The 18,708-nt window shown below is 41.3% G+C and overlaps 1 pseudogene; it reads right to left on the reverse strand.

Moving 5' to 3' along the window:
* Positions 1 to 6,071: 6,071 nt before the first annotated feature.
* LOC141416979 (U2 spliceosomal RNA) lies at positions 6,072 to 6,240 on the reverse strand (annotated as a pseudogene).
* Positions 6,241 to 18,708: the final 12,468 nt, after the last annotated feature.

The raw sequence follows: 18,708 nt of genomic DNA on the forward strand, positions 1-18,708 counted from the left end.
GCTTACCTGCACATGAACCAGGCATCTTTGACAGAGTAGAGTAGTGTTTGTACACATGATAAATGTGTAGAGGACTCTGAAAGTGTGGCAGGTAGGCTGCCCAGCTCACATTGGTCTCAAGCTAGGAAGCTGCCAAGGACTCTCATGGCATTGTTTCTGAAGCATGTCACCTTCTACACTAAGCCCTGCCAGGAATTCTACTGTAACTGGGACTACAACTGGAAAAAAACTTTTGGTTGTAGGCAGCCTGAGTGCTGGCTGGTTTACTCTGCTTGTTGTTCAAATTGACATTTTTTTTCCTTTGTTTTTTTCCTCTCCATGCTGGGCTGCCCAAGGTTAATATTCTTAACTCTTTAACTAAACCATGCAATCTTTTTTCCCTTACCCTCTTATCCTCTCTGACCATGGAGAAGGAGTGAATCTCTGTCAACCAAGACATACAGCTTTAAAGATGTGGCACCAGTAACTGGGAGACAGAGCCAAAACTCTGGGACATGTGTTTTGTTACATACTCAAACTGAGCACCCGAACTCCTTTTAAAAAATGGACATTTTCTCTGAGGAGTGGGATAACAGAGCTTCGAGAGGTTGACTTTCCTGTCCTCCTCTTGGTCTGATGAATAATAGACCTCATTTCCTTTTCTTCTAAACCCCTCTCATGATTTGTGAACTGACATTGAGGCCCAGGAATGGACTTTCCAGTAACACCACCTCTCTCAATTGAGTGGAGGCTGATGCTCCATTTGGTCTATCACTTCTTCGCAATATCACAGTATTTCCGGTTATGGCTGATTTCCTGCATGTGTTGCAGGTTGCATAATTTTCTCTGTTTCCAGAATCACTGCAATAGTCCAGTGATGAGCACCAGCAGTATTTGTCATGTAAATCCACTTTCGATTTTTAGGAAATATCCTAATTCTTTTTCCAACAAATCTGATATCTCTTTCAGGTGCTTTTGGTGACTTTCTCTTCTGCTGCTCACTGGACCTGTTCAGCTTAATAGTATTTGTAAAACATTTCAAAACTGAGTCCAAAGATAACCAAACCAATCAACTGAACAAAGAAAATGACTAGGCTAATTGTTTGAAAATTAACCCCATCTTTTGGTGGCAACCATAGTTGGTGCTCTTTCTCCTGGCATGTAGCCATGCTTATTCCCCTGAATATTATTATTTGAATCAGTAATCAGAAAGCTTCAGTAGCTCCATTATACCAAGGCAAACATTGGTATTAAGCTATTTCTTAGCTGTTTGTAGTGTACAAAGCTGTCCCAAATAGCCATATTTGGGGCCAAGGTCCTATAACTGGTACTAGAATATGTCCAGAATACTTTCAGTCACTGATCTTCTTGAGTATCCCAGGAAATGTTTCCCATGAGCAGAGCTGGACCCTGTCCTGGAACCAGCAAGAGGGTAGCAGATGGGAGATTTCTTTCCATTGCTCCCCATTCACCAACTACTCTTCCTATGCGCTTTACTGAGCCCTCAATGGCCACAACCCACCACCAACTAGATCCCAGGCCTCTTGGGTATCCCAGTCATCTCTGTCACTGTCCCCACCACAGAGGGTGGAGGAAGGGAGGGAATTCTCCCCACCAGTCATCTGAGTAAGGACAGCTCTTGGTTTTTTTGCTGCCAATGCCTTTGTTTTAGACAGAATTCAAAGAATGACACCAGCTCTGCCCATGTTATTTTTTTTCCCTAATTAGTCATTGTACTTGCAAAACTTTACCCTCAAGTTGTCATCAGTGGTTGAATGCTTATTTCTTCATCCCTATTTAGGAATAATCATACCTACTTTAAAATACAATGGTAAGGGTTCTATAAGATGGTATCTGGGAAAAATGCTTTGCACTCTATTCTTACCAAAATTATTTCTAAACTTTGGTGCATAAATGTCATAGCTATTTTATATTTCTTTGAACTAATCTTCTTTATCTTGGTTAACATTTTATATTTTATTTTCTATTATCAAGATTATCCCATTTTCCTTTTCCCATTTTTTAATTTGATTTGTCTTTGCTCATCCTCCCCCAACTTTTAGTTTCCTGTGACATTTTATTTTTGGTGCCATCTCTCGTAAATTTCCTAGTATATTACTAGGTTTGGTTGGGTTTTTGTTTTAATCCTCTTAAACTATGCTGTGCTTTAGAATGTCCAGAACAATTAGTCTGACACCATTTTGCTTTGTGTTTTCTATGTTTCCTTTTGCTTACTTTGAATTCTCTGTTATATGTACTTTTTCTTTTCCTCTAGTAATTTTTAATATAAATATAATTTAAATTTTTTAGGTTACCTTGAAGTTTCTCTGAAAATATATTCAAAATTATATATATTTTTTTAATTTTTGAAGAAAAAATTGAACAATATTTATTTTCCTCTAATGTGAATTTAAGAAATCAGCATGATTTAGATCAAAATTGTTCCAGCTTTTTTGTGTCCTCCAAGAAGCCCTACCATGAATCTTGTTCAGTTATATTCTGAGATTTCATGCAATGAAGGAATACCAACTTGATTTTTTATTAACAGTAGCTTAAACACACATTTTTATTTTTGTTTGCTTTTTCATGTCACAAGAAGTCGGGAGGTGGGCAGTCCATGGGTAGTGCAGCTGTTCAAGGATTTTTCACGACTCCAGATTCTGACTGTCTTCTATCTTTATTTCATATTTGTGTTTTTTTGCCTTGATGTTTGATCTGGGGATGCAAAGATCAATAAACACATTTCTCATTTTCAAAGAAAAAAACGTAGTCATAAATTCCTTGACACTCCTCCCAATAAGTAGGTTCTATGTCGCCTCTTTTGACTTGGACAAGCTTCGACCTGTAGAATATGTCAGATGTGATTGATGCTAGTTCTATGCCTTACAGATTGGAGGTTTCCAGTTCCTTTCTTATGTCAGGGCCCTGGGCTTCAAATAAGAAATATGACCACTGTGCTGGAGAGATAGAGAGGACCATGAGCTGCAGGGGAGGAAGAGGTGCCCACCTGAACCCAGTCTTCCAGCCAGTCTCACAAGGGCAAACCTGTGACTGCCACTATCTAGTTCTGCTGGACAAGACTGGCAACCAGCTGGGTGGTGACCCAGTGGGTGCCACATGGAATTTACTTTTTTTTCAGCAAGTGCTTCCTGAATTCTGGACCCATCTTGTGGTGAGATAAAATAAAATGGCTGTTGTAAGCCACTCTGTTTTGGAATAGTTGGCCGCACAGAAATAGGTTACCAAGAGAGATGAGTATATAGTCAGACAATTATAAACCAAGGTGAAAGCACAGTGGTAGCTGCCAAAGAAAACAGATTTCAGTGGTAAAATAGGTGGTTGTAGTTACAAGCACCTCTTTCTAACAAACTAGCAATACAGTTAAAATTTAAATTTCTGTATATTTATTTTCCAATTTCATTTATTTCTGTAATTATTGATTAGCAAAAGACAATTACCTAACTTAACTCAGCCTAATCCAAAAGGGAACTCACTGGCTTTAAGACTGGAAAACAGATGTTCAAAGGTAATACCCAGAGGCCCAGGAGATAAAAGTCTCCCTTCTCCCTACCTCCCTTCATTACTCTTCCATCTGTGTGCTTCACATGGCAGACAGTCTGTCTTTAGAGAAGCCATGCACAACCCTGGCTAAAGGAGAACTTCTTCCCCACTTTCTGTTTTTATGAACAGTCTTGGGAAAGATGGACTCATTCCTGTGGTCTGACGTTGAGGAAGGAGGGTGAATGGGATGAAGTGGAATGGGGAAGATCATGGAGACCCTTTCAAACAGTGCCTACAGATTGTCATCATTGGCAGGAGTTGCTGTATTTGAACTCACAATTTTAGAAGAATTCAAAGTATTACAGTGCATTGTTACTTGGAAAATACAGGATTTGGGGACATATTAAAATGGTTATTAAGTTTCTACTAAGTGAACAGCATAATAGGAACTGGAAGCAAGATTAAAACAAAGGGTTTGACCTCAGGAAACTTCTGAACTAGCTTAATCATGATCCATACAAGTTTAACAGTTTTAGAGGTCATAAAAGATATAAATATGAAAAATGATAGCCTATTTTGGACCAACTTCTGGTTATTGTTAACAATGTAGTTTTATGATAGGTTCAAAATGTAATTGAGTGATCTCTGAAAAGAATGCTGGAGAGGCAATCCTTTCCATATTTTAACTAGGAAAAAACTGATCTTATTGCTAGAATATTGAGACAAAAGTTAACATACTTTCAAACTATTAGGCTCTTAGTTACTATAATTAAATTATTACTTGAAAATACCTATCATTTTGGGAATGAGTCTGCTGTCTGGGCTCAGACAGAGAATGCAAAGGAGTGAAGCTCTCTGGCTGCTGGATGCTCATGCCACAGGCCATCAAGTGTGGCATGAAGGCAACTTATAGAAATATTCACATTTGCTGTGCTATCATATGCCATCCATTTTTCCTTTGGGTTCTGGAGAAGAGAAATGGGCTTGTCTGAAAATGCTTGGAGTTTTGGACTAATGCTTGAAATTCAATTTTTGTTGTTAAGATCTAACTGACTCAGTATCTTGTAACTCATTTTATAACTTTGCAATGACTTCTTTCAATCTGTGCATTGGGTCTATCTTTATATTTATAAATATCTTTCTCTAATTATATTTGTGATTATTGCATGTGTTCCATTTACTGGTCTTCACTGTGGTTCTTTGCATCTCATTGCTTTTTCACGTACAGTCAAGGGGAGTTTTGAAAGCCTGTACTCCTGGTGGCCCCTTTGTTTTTCTCAGTAACAATTCTGTCTTGGGGAACTTGTAATGCAGATTGCAGTTCTATGATTGCATTTCAGTTGTCTGTAATCTTTGCTTGTTTCATCTAACAACCTTTGCACCTCTTTCTGATTCTCTGTTACCTCAACTTGTCTCAACATCTATTCTTTTATATAGTGCTCCCATTCTTGAGTATTATTGATAATTTAAGTTACAGCTTTCAAACTATAGTTTTGTTTCCTACATTGATAATAAAAAATGTACGTTAGCTATTTAATGTCAAAAAACATGTTTTGGGGGTCTAATGCTTATTTTCTTTTTATCGCCATTCTTCCTTAAATGAAACGAGTTATTCCAGTCTATTGTTTGTCCTCAAAAACAATAGACTCTCCTAGTTTCCCTGTTTTTACCTGTTTGGATTTGCCTGTTAGAGCTCATACAGAAGGATGTAGTGAGGTTAAAATTTTATTTAACCTACTCTGCTCTGCTTTTGACAAATTCCCAGTGCCTACTATATACTTGTCTAATATTTACTCTTTAGGTTTAAACTGTCCAATACAGTAGCCACTAGCGACATGCAGTCATAAGTTAATTAAAATTAAATACACTTAAAAACCTGCATCTTCATTTGCATAGCCACATTTCCAGTGCTCACTAGCTACTTATTGGAGACATGGAACATTTCCATCATTGCAAAAAGTTCTATTGACAGGGCAGTTCCTCTGCTTATCCTCTGTAATGATCTGATGATGAAAAATTGAATTCATTTTTGTAAAATCAAAACATTCTATAATTTTTTCCTTGAAAGATAAAGAAAATTAAAAATATGATCCTGATCATGTATCTCTACTGTAGTTCTTTCTATCTTCACTACATTTTATTACATTTTTAATGTTTCAAGATGTAAGACATTCTCATTGTTTACTTCCCATGTCGGCCATTACTGGGAATTTGGTTCCTAGAAAGGATAGAGTCAGGAAGAGGGACTGATTCCCAGGAAGAGCAAGCTCATAGAGGGATGTGGCACGGGTGGGAGATGTGAGAGTAAGAAGGCCCAGGACCCCACCAACGTCACTGTTGCAGTACATTACAGGTAGAGCTGTTTGCTGGTTGTCTCTAGGAAGGGACCACAGTGAGTGTAGTGAAATTCTTCTTTTGTCCACATGGTCAAAGCTTCATCTGTGTTTTGCTGGGTGTCAGGCATTTATTAGTTTTCCTAGCTTCATAGGATTATAACTTAACTTGTGTTTTCTCTTTTAAAGGTTGCTCCAGCACAAACATAGGAAAGGATGAAACAGTGTTGGGGCAAAGATGTTACTTTTTTTGGGGGGTGGTGGTGCACATTCCTGGAAGTACTGCGATATCAAGTCAACATGTGGAGCAGATGGAGCAAGCCACTATTCCATCTCCTAAATCTAAAAACCCATTTAATATATTGTCCTTGGATGAAGGATGAATTAGATATTACACTTGATCTTAGCCAAAAGGTGGAGAAACTATGGAGATGTTATTTTTACCGAATGTGCCAAATAGGTTTCATGTTCTGCAATTGGCTTCTGCCTTGAGGCCCTGCCTGGGCTTTTCTGTTTGCTTTTTAGCTCCTCCTATACTGTCACTAGCTTTCTTTGCTCCCATAGGATATAGGTCTTGTCTGGAAACTCAGAAAACAGCACACTTCTTTTAGGAAAAGATGGTAGGTGGAATTTTGGAAAGTCCTCTTCTTTCACAAATGGTTTTACTTGGTTTCAACTACATTTGGTTCTGTTCTAATTTACAAGAAGTATTTGAAATCCTAGCTCAATGTACAATGAGAAACCCAGTCATGCCTTGACTGAAAGTTCCATGAAGCAAGACCATGTCTGTCCATCCACTGCTGTCCCCAGGGCCTATGTGGATTTCTTTCAACCTACAGAAAATGTGTATTTTGATGATTTACAAAGAATTTTCAAGGGCTTCAGGATCCATGGAATTTATTTTGCTGATGAAGTCATGAAGTGAATGTATTACAGTTCCTTATTTTACATATAACAAAACTGAGGAGCCAAGAGTTTACAAGTATTTTAGGATTAGGTAAAAAAAAGCACAATCCTTGGGGTTGAGTAAATCTGGATTCTTTCACTTATTAGGAAATGGTCAGCCTCAATACATAAATAAGAGAGAATAGCTGTGCTCAATAAAAGTTTATTTATAGAGACTGAAATTTATGTTTTATTTGATTTTCACATATCATGAAAAATCATTCTTCTATTGATATTTTTCAGCCCTTTGAAAATATGAAAGCCTTTTGTAGCTTGAAGGTTATACAAAAATTGTCATTGGGCCATATTTAGCTTACAGACTGTAATTTAATGACCAGTTTCCCACCTATAGCAGGCCAGGATTGTTGAGATCATTTCACTGAGACTGGAGGAGCCTCAGGCAAATCATGCAAAGTAAATGCATTAGTCAGCTTTTTGTTACTTTAAGGAAATACTTGAGGCAATTAACTTACAAAGAGAAAAGGTTTATTTTCGTTCACAAATCTGTAGATTCCAGTCCAAGATCAAGTGGCCCCATGCTTTGGGCCTCTGGCAAGAGTAAGCACATCTTAGTAGCAGCATGTTGCAGAGCAAAGAGTATCCATCATGAGCCAAGAAACAGAAAGAAATGCTACCAGGGTCCTGTGACCTTTGGGAGCATGCCTCTAAGGACCTCCCACCAAGCCCTACCTCCTAAAGGTCACAGCACCTCTCAATAGCTTTTATATATGGCTTTTGGGGGACACTACCCATATTGAAACCATAACATCCAGCAAGAGTTTTTCCCAGTCCCTTCCACTTTCCTCACTGTGTTCATATCCTCCCTCTCTCCTCCAGCTTTCCACCTAATTTTGGCTTTTCAGAGACTCACTCAGGCTCTTAGGCTGCCAGGGAACCCCACAGCAATGCATTACACACCCACACCCGCCTTACCCATCCCCAATGGCCATCACCTTCCCATGTCTGATGGCTTGCTTGGTGGCAGGGTGGTGGTGACTAGAAAATAACAACAACAACAAAAATCAATCTAACCTGAATTAAGTCACACTGTGAAATTTATGACTTTGCTGGGTAAATATCTTCTCCTTTAAAACATAAATATGTAGTTTTTGAATTGGCATGAGTGGAAAATTAATGAAAGCCTTCCTAAATTTCCATTCCTACACCTGGCCCTACTGTAATCTCTAGCATTTCCTCAGAAGCAGGTCAAAAGAAGAGGGCTTTGTTACTGACATGGCCTTTCTTTCTTTCTTTCTTTCTTTTTTTTCAGAACTGGGGCTTGAACTCAGGGCCTATACTTTGAGGCACTCCACCAGCCCTTTCTTGCGATGGGTTTCAAGACAGGGTCTCATGAACTATTTGCCCAGGGTTGGCTTCAAACCACAGTCCTCCTGATCTCTGCCTCCTGAGTAGCTAGGATTACAGGCGTGAGCCACTGGTGCCCAGCTTCTGACATGGCCTTTCTGAAAGGCCTAGCCATGTACTATCTGATCTGCTCTCATGGCCAAACTGACAGGACCCAGTTCTCTCCAGGCTTGCCTGGTTCCCACTGAGGGACTCCTGAGAGGCAGAGGCTCCCTATGGACCATTTCCTTACTGCACCCAAGTCCAGCCACTCCAGGGACCCTGACTCACTGTAGTGCCTGGTATGACTGGGAGCACCAGCTGGCAGTTAGTTAAGCCTGGCAGAGACAGGAGATGCCAGCAGCAATAGACTTAGGATGTTGTAAAGCTCAGCAGAGCCTCCTGGGCCTCCTGGGCAGGGAGCACAGCCAAGACCAGTTATTGGGACCAGCCCCACTTCGGGATCCTCACTACAAAGTCACTGCTCAGCTTCTGTGTCACTCCAGGGCTCTGCTCTCCAAGACTGCCTGTCTTTGCTGCCTTTAAGTCTAGTCCTGACTCAGAACCAGTGCATGGGAAAACCAATAAAACATGAGCTTCTGCTCAGGTCCCAGCTTTGCTAGGAAACAATATGTGGCAGTGTCACTTAACTGCTCCGATTCTAAGCAGTCAATAAAACAAGGGTCTGCACTAGATCATTGAGTCTCTGTGGCATGGGAGAGCAAGGGAAGGGAAACTGTAAAATGTGCCAGAATCTCTCAAGGAGAGATTATAATTAACACGCCAGCTTCCTCTCCCAGCCCTAACCCAAGGGCATCAGAATTTAAGTGGGCACAGGCAGGATATGAACTTTGAACAATGTTGGCCAAGAATTCAGTCCAGGAAAGCCAGCCCCAGGGGGAAGCTACTAAAGTAATTCACACTGAAGACTCCATGGGCTCTGACATTCTAGGATTCTGTAAGTTCATTTTCCTAAAATAATCTATGGTGTATGAATGGATCACTGACTTCAAACCAAGGAAACACTGCAGATATGGTTTGTATAAACTTTTTAAGAGTTCTTTGGAGGGTTCATTGCATTCTCTACACTGAGGATGATACTGTGCGAGTTGCCTTGCTCTGATTTGAAAGAGAGGTAGGTGAACCTCCACCTCATGAGTGGGAACATGTGAGCATTAGGCAGAGTTAGCCCAGGTAGAAGTTACAAACCATGGGTGTAGTCTGTGAATGTGGACATGGCCTAACCAGATGGAGCTATCTGTTGGTCAAGGGTAATCCTGGCTGTGGCCTGGGCTGGCATGTATGGCTTTGCAGGACTCAGATCTCATTCTTCTGTTACTCAATCCCATGCTTTCACCTGTGGGATCTTCTAGGACCTTCTTTAGCAAGGTCAAGATGTTCTTTAAACAGCCTCGTGTTCTTTCTGTTTGGGGGCATTGGTCATACTTGCTAATGGCTTGTTGACTCTCCTGTCTTCTTCAGTAGAGTGAAACTCCACGAGAGTCAATTCTCCATGAGACTCATGTGCAGCAGGTGCTTGGCTCAGTGAAACTTGTTGAGTATGGATGTTGCCTTATCAAGGAGTCTTTGCCCATAAAAACCATCCCCAAAGAACTGCTTGTTCTCCAAACCACACCAGCCTAGAGACCTTACTGTGTCCATGCTCCATTTCTTTGCTCAGCTCAATCCAGGGAATTTCCTGGTAACCCAGCCCCCATTTTAGGTCACACTTCTTTCCTAGGGTAAGAGGGAGTTAGTTGTTTTCTTTATCTTCCATTCTCCCTCATCCTTCAGCCTCCAGGTTCCCCAGGGGTCCTCTTGTCACAGGCTGAACAATGTTGTCTAGCCTCTCCTCATGTGTGAGTTTTTGCCATGGGCTCTGAGGGTGCTGCCTGAGGGTCTCCAAGGGATGTGGAAATCAATAGGACTCTGAAGATGATGAGTGACTGAAAAGAAGGTACTGTCAGGACTGAGGGGGCAGAAAAAAAAAAGTGCTGTGTAAGGAATTTTCAATAAACAAATGAGTTAGGATGAGTTAGGACTTACCGAAAAGGCAAATGTGACTCTGAAACCAAAACTGCTGAAATATCCAAAAGATGAAAAGGGAAAGAGCAAAGACAGCCAGACTGAAAGTTAGAATATTGGGAGTGTGTATGGGGGAGGTGGTTTTTCCTGATGCTTCTTCTGGTTGTCTACCTTTCCCAACTGTAAACAACAAATCTTGAGCAAATCATTTCCAAGTTCAGGGGTGGGCCAGAGAAAAAGGTGAACAGAGAGCTGTAATGGCATGAGATCACCTGCATCTGAGGTTTTCTATCCTTGGACCACTTCACTCCCTACTCTCTAGAGCTTGGGTAACTAAAAACTTAATGCTGTGCCACCAGCCCCCATGGCTTTCCCATCTGGCAGGACTTGTGAAAGCCACACAGGAGGAACAAAGAAAGAAGAAGCTTCTTCAAAGTCCTTTGAAAATGCCAGAGCCATTGGAAGGAATTCAACAGAAAGGAAAGAGTGCTTTAAAAGGAGTTTACTTGTACTTATCTGTGTTTATCCAGGTTCACAGAGCTCTTAACAGGTTGCAAATTAATACTATAGGCCAGATTCTCAATAAGCCACAGGGGACCAACAAGAATGAGGAGGCCTAATGGATTGGCTGTCACTTGCTCCGTGTGGCTGGCGGTTAAGAGTTTGTGTCAAGCCATTTCTTCACATTATCAAAGTCATGGAGTATTTTATGTCTCTGAGTAACACTGTTCATTTGGCAGGCAGGGAGCCGTACCTTTCTCTGCTAATGTGCCAGATCATCTCCTTGTTGGTAGCCTCATGCAGTCCTGAGCCTTTATGTCTCCAGGCCCAGAAGAAACTAAAATGGGAAGGATGGGAAATGTATTCGGGTGTTTACAAGAAAAAGCAAAACCACAGGTTTCAGCATCTGTGAATGACTTCTAAGCAGGAAGAAGAAAGAGGAAGGGAGGGGTGTGGGCAATAAGTGAGTGTGTTGTTGCGCATGCATCGGTAATTCTAAACAATGCCAGGGGTGAAATGGGGCAGCCCACTTCCTCACCTCCTCCAAATGCAGTTGCTGGTAAGTGGATTAATCCAAGCCTGTCATTACTGAGAAGGGAAATGAGGCCCCAGTATCCTGCCAAAAGTCCTTCAGCCAGAGCCTCTACTAAAACCCAGGTCTCTTGTTTGCTTCCCAGAGGCCTTCTCACTCCATTACCCTGCCTGACTCCAGGGTTAAAAAAAAAACACCCGGTGAACTGAGTAACTGGGAAAAATTTGATCATGCTAAACAAATGAAGAAATCTAGAAATCCTGGAAAAAAGCCCAGCAGCTGCCCTCAGAACCTGCCTGCTTAAAACCCACACTTGAGAGTTTTCAGTCTTAAAGCTATTTGTTTCTATCCTATATATCATTTATATCAAAATAGCTGTTTTCTGTATTGGAAAATGCAATTATCTTCATACAGATGGATTTCCACCTTAAAATCATTATGAAACTCTCCTGATTTTCCATTTGACTGTGTAGTGGGTCAGAATTTCACTTCTCAAACTTAGGTATTTGAAGAATATCATAAATATTGCACAGTGATAAATATTTAATTTTCTAAATTAGAAAAATCAGTTTAATTTAGGCTCACCACCTCTATCTTACCTAGCAGGCAGGAAAGGCAACCTTGGATTTTTTAAGGCTTTTCCTATTTCAAGGTTTTCAGCCCACAGCCTCGTTTTTGCAGTTCAGCTTGTCCTGCTGGGAAGCCCTGCCCCCTTGCACCACACTCAGAGCCTGGGCTCCTCTCAGGGAGCTTGTGGCTTTCCTGGAGGGCATTCCTTCCCTGGCGCTATTCAGTAGGCATTTTGTTGTTGAATATCCTGGCATTTTGCATTTATTACCACATGCAATTTTTTTTCCTTTTAAAATAAATTATTTCTCTCTTGGGCTTTTAAGATGAGAAACATATTATTCAAGATCCACCTAGAAACGAAATTAATCCAAGGACATAAACCCACAAACCAAGACAAAGGCAAGGGTAGGATTGTCTTGACCAACACCTAAGTCAGGAGTAGTTTTATATTTGATTTATCCATATGAGGAGAGTGAATTCATTACCTCATGTGTCACAGCTCCCTGAGTTATTCCCCCTGCTGACCTCCCTCCACCCACATCACCTGCTCTCCACAGAAAAGTTAAATTTGTGTGTGCCGAATCTTTACCGCCACCTACTACAGTCTGTGTATCAAGCGTATGTCAAATGTCTTTCCCCACCTGTGTTGCTTTCCCCAGGAGAAGAAGTAGAGGGAAAGAGAGGGACAGGGCATGGTGAGCTAGAAGGAACTGGGAAAATGAGAGGGGATAATGGAGTCCTGTAGGGAGCAGAGGTCAGGACATGATGAATTTGCCACCAGAGTCACTCTCCTGAGATGCAGAGCTGGTGATGAAAAAAACGAGTCACTCTCTCTGCTGCACGCCTCTACAATCACAACACACCTTAGCATGAATGCTTCCTTGTTGTCACAGCCCAGAGCCCAGTGTGGATCAGGAACCAGGCCTGGGGCAGGCAGAGGCACACACATGCCTGGGTCATTCTTGGGATTAACTAAAAGGTGGGGCTGGCGGGGCTAACCCCTTGCTGGTATATTCTAAGAACTGGAGACTAACCTGATGGGTTAAAAAGGACTTTAAATCCAGCAAGGCCTTGAGTCAAATCCCAGGTCTGTGACCTCGAGAAAACTTCCGATGCTCTTTTGGGAATTGTCCCCATTTTTCAAAATTTTCTTGAGCACATTAAATAAGTTAAATAGATAAGTGTCTCAGTGAAATTCTTGGTGCTTCAAGGGAGCTTGGTCTGTAGGAACAGGAATGTCCACACTGATGCTGCAACACGCAAACCACGGAAAACAACCAGACATGCAGATTTGTTAAGAAATGAATGGGCAGTTAGTCACCCATGTTCCATTTGCTACTTCTTCCATCTAATTTAGGACGTGTTAGTCTTACTTAGCAGCAAGTCACATCCTGGAGGCGACAGTAAGTAGCTACAGCTGCAGTCCTTGGAAATCAGCGCTCGTCGTCAAGCCTCCAGCTGTTTTTTTATACATGTGTGCAGTTCTGCTGTGGGATTCAGGTTCCAAGTTACCTGACTCAGCTGCCAGGTCATATTTTTGTGCAAGCTTCTTTCCAAACATTGGATTGGAACTACTGAATAAGTTATGTTTTCATCTAGTCCATTTGGGAAGCTGCTGTGTACTTCTTGAAACCTCTAGTCCAAAACTGAATATTGCTCAGCCCTTCATTATCTGAATAACAAAATGTTCTGGACATGAGGAAAGAGTAGCTTAGGAGTGTTCTGAATCTCAGTGAGGACAAGATGGATGGAAAAGGATATTCCTCACTAGGGAGTGTGAAATTTCTTCCTCCCAGGTGGGAAACTGAGGGAGCACAACATTCCTACTTCTCTCCACAACCTCACTTCCTCTGCCATTGGTGTGGGGGGGCGGGTAATGGAGGGTGGGGGTAGAGCAACTCTTGTGATTAGATAATGAAAGTTCTACTTGCTTCATCTCTTACCATGTTTCATGGTTCCTTCCAGGATGGTTTCTGCCCTAGCAGGACATGAGGTGTGGTGCAGAGTGTTGGGGGCTTACCTGGTCTGGCATGGCCCTTACTTAGGTATGTAAGGCTAATTTAGGCTTCAATACTAGGAAGACAAAATGCCATGTATATAAGCCATTTCTATCCAGCTAGACTTTATCAATAAAAAGATTTTATTTGGCAGCTGTTTCTCTTTGTCTCACTGCTTAATTTGTTCAGAATGAAGAGAAAAGAACGTGTTATTTATTGTCCTTCCTTAAAGACACTATCACTCCTGAGTGATCATGACCTAGCCTTAGTTCTGTATCCTAGGGTGTATGGGAGTGCTGGAGCTTTACTATTTAAGTGGCATATTGTATTACAGGAATGGGGTAGAAAGGAAGAAAGGCTGACTCTTCTTTTGAATATATCTATGGGCATCTCTTAAGTTTGATTCAGTTATATTGAAAATAACAGAACCAAACTGAAGTAGATAATACCCATGTACCTTGAATAGCTAATGCATTCTGTTTAAAAGGCCAAGGTTATGGGTTCAAAATCCATTACATTTGGTTAACTCTATAGAAGCAAAACCTTTCGGAACTTATGACCTTGGGAGGCTCCCTTGGAAGTCCATTTTATTGGTCACAGGGAGACCTCATGAACAGTGTAAATGGATCCATACAAATCCATTCCCTTCAAAGGGAACAGAGCTCAAAGTGTTGCCCTATATATTAGCATAGAACTAATCACTAAGTTGAATGCACTAAATATAATAGCAGCCAGGAGAGTTTGCAAACTTCAATGCTAAAAAGGAGAATATTTATTTATTAAGAAAATACTTATTATACACCTGCCATGGGGCTAGGTGTGCTGATAGAAATCAATGAACTCAAAGTAGGATTCCTAGTGACATTTGGCTACCAGGATGTAGAAGGAGAAACATGAAAAATTAATTGACTAGAGAAGTAGATATAAAAAGTACCAAAATAGTAGAATATGCAATAAATGCTAAGAAAGTTCCTTGAGGGCTGAGAGTCAAGGGCAGTTTAGAGAAGAGGTGAGCAGACTTTTAATAAGTGAGAGCAGACTGATGGGGACAGTAGTGAGGAAAAGTTCTGTGGGAAACTGGGCAAAACATGCGACACGGGCAGAGGTTATAAGATGAAGAGAAACAGGGGTTTTATGCAGCAGGTGGACTGGCCTCTGTGGAGAGGGTTTACCAGGACTGGCTGAGAGATGAACAAATGGGCTGGAAGCAGAGGATGGAATGGCTCGATGCTGAGTTAAACAATTTAGACTTCATTCTGTAGATAGAGCCAAGAACATGAGGATTGCTAGAGGGGAGTGGAACGATCAGAAATTAGACAGCTAAACTTGCTAAGCTTCTGGCCCTGAGTCCACTTTAGAGCTCTCGTGGCAGGTACAATTTGACAGTTATTTGTATAAGTTCTAGATTAATGTCCTTATAGCTGAGAAGACCTCCTTAGCTCCTTTCATGGTGCGATGAGCAGTTTAGATAATCAATGAGTATTTATTGAATGAAAATTAATAAGATTTTTAGATTTTACAAAAAATTTATCTGATATAGTGGAGAACAGATTGATGAGAAAATGGGGGTGCAGAAGGAGGAGGGAATTATTAAGTGGATAATGGATTGGTTGAAACAAGAGAGGCTCAGCTAACATGGTTACAAAAATCTTGGGAAGATGAAAAAATTTCTAATGAGAAACTGAAGGCCTGATTAGTAGAATTTGCTGATGGCTTAGCTATGGAAAAGTGAAAGGCAGGCTCTAAGAAAGCTGTCAGATCAGATGTCTGAGAAGACTCATGACCATGGGCAGCTTACTCAGAAAGACTTTTTGTTCTAGCAGGTTGACTTACCACAGTTGCTGCTCACCCTGCACCCTGCCTCTGTCTTGGCAGTCAAAGACATAAAGAATCTGTCTCTTGAGGGCTCATACCTTTCTGATTTCTGTGCTCTTCGGAGCTATCTCTTTCCAGAGAGGAGGCATCACCATAGTCTGCTAGTCTCAGTATGTCTGTCCCAGTCCTTGTCATCTGATCACCAAGTGCCCACTTTGCCTGATTGACTTCTTCCTACTACTGGAATTTGGTGCTCTAGACCCTGACATTGGATCTGGAAGTCATTTCTGAGGCCATTTTACCTTCAGTTAACCCTTTGTCAACTACCTGATGCCTTTCATCTCAAGACTCCATCTTGCTTCTAGCTTATTCTGCCTCACCTTGACTTTGCATTATTTATCATTCTGCTGGTATCTTCCTAATACTAAGAGCTCCTGCTGACCAATCCATTGTCCCCAGTCAAATTAAACCCCTTAACATGGGGGCCTATTTGGGATGGATTTGAATTTGCAGGTGATTTGAGATCATAGATCTTCTCCAAAGATAGATAACTTTTTTTTTTTTGATTAGTTGTCACTGGTTTTTGTTTGGTAGAAGAACCAGGTATTTGGTTTCTTAGAATTTTTTTTTTTCAGTACTGAGGTTTGAACTCAGGGCCTACTCCCTGATCTACACCTGGGTTTTTTTGCCCAATCTGGCTTCGAACTGCAATCCTCCTGATCTCTACCTCTTGAGTAGCTAGGATTACAGGCATGAGCCACCAGCTCCTGCCTCTGTTTCCTAGAATTAAGGGAGCAATGACTGCTCCCTTAATGATGGCAAATGTTAACTGTTTGAAATTAGATGTCAATTGTGACAGAGGTAGTCAGGGTTAAGTGTACATTTTGAAGTCACCTCCATAGATAAACACATAATTGTGGTACTGCTGAAGTTGGTTCCAGTACACATGGACAATGAATCCATAAAAAAGTTCTGACAGGAAGAGTTTGCACCCCTAAAGCTCATATTTCCTATTATTTTTTGAAAATAAGACACTGATAGAAAGCAACTGTATTTGGTGTGGAGATAAGTACTGTTTCTACCTCTATAGTTTTTGAGAAGAGGAGATTTTAAGAAGCAGAGGTTAAAAGCTTGAATGTTTAATAAATGCTAATAAAAATCAATTTTTAAAGCAAGCATTAAAAATGAATATTCAGAACATCTAACATTTTAAAATATCACTGGGTAAATTGCTTATACCTACAATCCCAGCAACGTGGGAGGTGAAGATAGGGAGGGTTGTGACTCACCATGGGCAAAAAGTAAGCAAGACCCCATCTCAACAAATAAGCTAGGTGTGGTGGTGTGCACCTGTGATCCCAGCTAGGAATGAAGTATAGATGGGAGGATCAAGGTCTAAGGCCAGCCCTGGGCAAAAATGCAAGACCCTAGCTAAAAAAATTACTAAAGCAAAAAAGGCCTGGGGATGTAGCTGAAGTGGTAGTGTCTACCTAGCCAGCGGGAGCCCTTTAGTTCAAATCCCAGTACCACCACCAGAAAAGAAGGAAAGACAGAAAGAAAGAAAAATGGAAAAGAAAATGGGAGTAAGAATCAGGTGCACACCTATAATGCTAGCAGTGAGGAGTCAGGTCAGCCTGGGCAACACAATGAGTTCTAGGTCAGCCTAGGCAAAATTGCAAGACCTTGTCTCAAGAAACCAATAATAATAATAATGATATAAGAGAAAGAAAAGGAAGTAGGAGGAGGAAGAAAAGCAAATCTAGAAGCAGTCAGTGGAGCATTCAAGAGCATACGGGCATGTGAGGGAGACCAAGAGAGGCTGCAGCACACTGAGTGGGCAGAGCTGGTGAGTGTTACAGAGGCTGGAGAGACAGCTGGATTCCTTCTCCTGCTAGAGAGGGGCTACTGCTCCCATTTGTGAAACCTTTCTCAGGAAAGAGTTTGTGATGGCAAAATAATGTTGGAAGTAGCCTTTGGTCTTGTGTGTTCCTCAGACAGAGGTCTGGGCAGGAGCCCTCCCTGCCTGACAGTGATAATGAGGAATGACATAGTTCAGTGCAGTCCTCCTGGTAGGGCTCTGGGCTATTGCAGCTTTCATGCTTATGTGTCTGTGTCCATAGGACCTAATTTCAAGAGGCAAGAATAGAGCAGGAGTGAGAATGTTTCCAATTCAATATCAAACAGAAATAACACCACAGACTTGAGTCTGTAGATATTCTGGGACCGGCCTTTCACCAGCCCCTTAAATGTAACCAGTTGGATGTCTTTTTAAAGAGCTGTACTATTCAACCTTTGAGATGAAGGATTTGCCATTTAATGGAGAAGCTTCTTTTCAATGTAGAAGTGGGGCACTAAATCTGTAGCTTAGGAATTCCAGTTCTTTCTTGATAATATAGGCTTAATATATAAAAGCTTATATATTAAATATGTTGTATGTATGAAAGTCTGCAGGTGTATAGAGATGCAGATTTGAGGAGTATGAGACAGTATTCTATAGATGCAGAATACTAGCTACTTTCTGATGAAAACTTTAAAATAAGCATCTGAGAGATTGGGGGCAAGATGGTGGATTAGAAGCAGCCACCGTTTTGACTCCATGAATGAGAAGTGTTAGGTAACACAGGAAAGGCTATATTCTGAAGAAAGAAAGGGAGGAAGAGCGCCAGGAATTATGGAGGAGGTATCTCAGCAGAGGTATCTCCAGCAGAAAAGCATGGAGAAGCCAAGACAACAGAGATAAGCAGCAACCAGTTCCAAGCCCCATTCTTGGATCCACAGGGGGTGGAAGAGAAGAGGGAAACATAATTACGAGATAAGCCAGATGGCCTTGGCAATTCTAGCTGCAAAATAAGCCCACACCTCCAACAAGTCTTAAACCCAGTACAAGGATTCAGTGAGATAGTGACTACTCTGGGGTGGAAGGCTAGTCTTGATGAAGAAAGATATTCTAGCATGGCACTGGTGACTCACCCTGTAATCCTAGCTACTCAGGAGGCAGAGATCACAGGATCATGGTCAGAAGCCATCCCCAGGCAAATAGTTTGTGAGACCCTATCTCAAAAATACTCAACACCACAAAGGGCTGATGGAGTGGCTCACCTACCTACCTAGTAAGAGTGAGTCCCTGAGTTCAAGCCCCAGTACTACCAAAATATAAAATACAATA

The sequence above is a fragment of the Castor canadensis genome, chromosome 14, assembly GCF_047511655.1.
Source record: "Castor canadensis chromosome 14, mCasCan1.hap1v2, whole genome shotgun sequence".
Taxonomy (NCBI): Eukaryota; Metazoa; Chordata; class Mammalia; order Rodentia; family Castoridae; genus Castor; species Castor canadensis.